The 2,200-nt window shown below is 37.5% G+C and overlaps 1 long non-coding RNA gene across 1 annotated transcript; it reads left to right on the forward strand.

The window, feature by feature from the left end:
- Positions 1–863: 863 nt before the first annotated feature.
- LOC109591601 (uncharacterized) lies at positions 864–1,833 on the forward strand. Its single transcript, XR_002189895.1, has 3 exons — positions 864–1,009; positions 1,060–1,516; positions 1,566–1,833. It is a non-coding gene; the product is annotated as an uncharacterized LOC109591601 (long non-coding RNA).
- The last annotated feature ends 367 nt before the right edge of the window (positions 1,834–2,200 follow it).

Genomic DNA, 2,200 nt, shown 5'->3' on the forward strand with positions numbered 1-2,200 from the left:
ATGTACATGTACATATACAGACTAGAAATGTAGAGATATCTTTGATCATTGACCCTCCAGTCTATTAACACAACCAAGGGAGGACATATGGACATGCTAAGCTAACAACACTAATAATACATTAAACTATATACAGCTGATATACTACTGACAATGTACTAATGGAGAAGCCACAATACACAGTACTAGACTTATGACATACACAGTACATACTAAGAGCCTGTATATAATATATGGTAAGTATAAGGAGTTAGGTGTATGGATATATGAGTGTATATGAGTGCCTTTATGTGTGTATATACATAGTCTGTGGGTCTGGAATGTTGTAAGGATTGCAAGTGAATGTCATCAAACTGGCGCAATGCATTAAAAGAGGCAGGCGCTAGCTAATGACTTCATTGAATATTCATGAGGTGGGTGAATATTCATAAATTATACAGCAATAAAATAATTATCATAAGCAAGTAAAGTCCTTCTCCACTCTCTCTCTCCTTCTCTTTTTTTATCTTAAAAACTATAAAATAGTACATGTACATTAGTATCTACTTTCAATCATATAGTACACTTCAATACTCAGTACAGATAGATGGTGTACATACAAAATGTAGAAAACTTCAAAGCAATAAAGGAAGCAATAAAGGAACATACATGTACATGTACATATAGATGTAGATTATTCATTGGTTGGTTCATTCCATCAACGAAACCATAAGATATAGTGGAAGAGGGAGGGGCTCCTAATGCAGCGCTTTATAAACAATTCACATTCATTAGGAGACAAACATGTCTCAGGTGGGCCGGAATGGGAGTGACGTAGTGGGGCTTCCCAAGGGACTGGCCTATTGATACCACGTCCACACAATTCCTCCCTATATAGCGGAGGGTCGGGCTGAGGGTAAAGAAACGAGACTAGGCCCGAACAAACAAATCCTTAAACAGCTTCAGGGGAAGAACATCACTTAAAGAGAAGAAGAAAATCACTTAAAAAGAAGAGACAAAATATGCCTGGGTAGGGAGAAAAATTATAGTGCATATTATAGTAACAATGTTAATCTATAGTTCTGAGCCAAGAGATCTGACTACAGGAGAGGTAGTAGCCTGTGTTGTCACTGTAGGTCTATACTATCTTTATCTCAAGGCCAAGGGTGACGTCTAGCAAGATACAAAAAGGCCATTTGGCATTGTTACAAAATGCCGCTCATGGATAACCAAACATTACTGCTTTTATCGTAATTTTTACCTACTTTTAATGACATTTCTAAGTATACACTGAAATTATTTTTTACTTTAATCATTGAATTTACATTGTCAAAACAAAATAGAGCAAACGAGTGCACGTGCATGGCATCATTAGTAAGCTCTCGTACCCCCGCTCCCACAAGTTATGGTCAATAACATGTAGAAGGGATTTTCCCGGGGGAAAGTCCAAGTATCGGCAATTCTTGAGCAATAACAATTAAGTCGTGGGTTCCAACTAAGAAAAGAAGTGAAGGATAACAATAACAATAATGACAAAGTAAGGCGGACCTTTTGCCAGGTTCTATTAACAATACACTACAATACAGTGGACAGATATCAGACGAAGGAAAGAAGGTCAGAAAAGGTGCAATGATTGGAGGAGCCAGTGGGGCCGCCATAGGAGTAATAGGAGGACCAATTGGAATAGTCATTGGAGGAGCAGTAGGGGCTGGAGTAGGTGCATTAGTGGGGTATCTGAAATTTCAACACTCACACTAACAGCACAAGAAATATTAGTATTGTACTGCTTGTACATGTACATGTATGTCAAAATTGTCAAACTGAGAAATTTAACGAAGATATAAAATAAATGAAATAATTATTGTATATGTACATGTATGTGATTGTTTTGTGGTGAATACGTTTAGTGAATCCATTAGTGAATCCATTAGTGGTGATACCCAGAGTCATTATAAGCCATTCCTACTGTGAGGAGAATGGGCGTCAATGTTATAGGCCCAACCAATGAAAAACAACACGTGATATAGAGGACTCTCCCTTGAGGATTCATGACAACGCCTAACCAAATCAGACGTAAAAACAATTCTTGACACCAAAAAGTGACAAAATGCCATAAGCAAATGTAATCACTTTACAGTTATAACTGTTTTAATTTTAGAGGAGAGAATACCTCAGATGAAGGAAATCTGGTAGAGATTGTGAAGAGAGGGTTGAAGGAGCA

Source organism: Amphimedon queenslandica, unplaced genomic scaffold (assembly GCF_000090795.2).
Source record: "Amphimedon queenslandica unplaced genomic scaffold, v1.1 AMPQUscaffold_7732_Cont20319, whole genome shotgun sequence".
NCBI classification, from domain to species: domain Eukaryota; kingdom Metazoa; phylum Porifera; class Demospongiae; order Haplosclerida; family Niphatidae; genus Amphimedon; species Amphimedon queenslandica.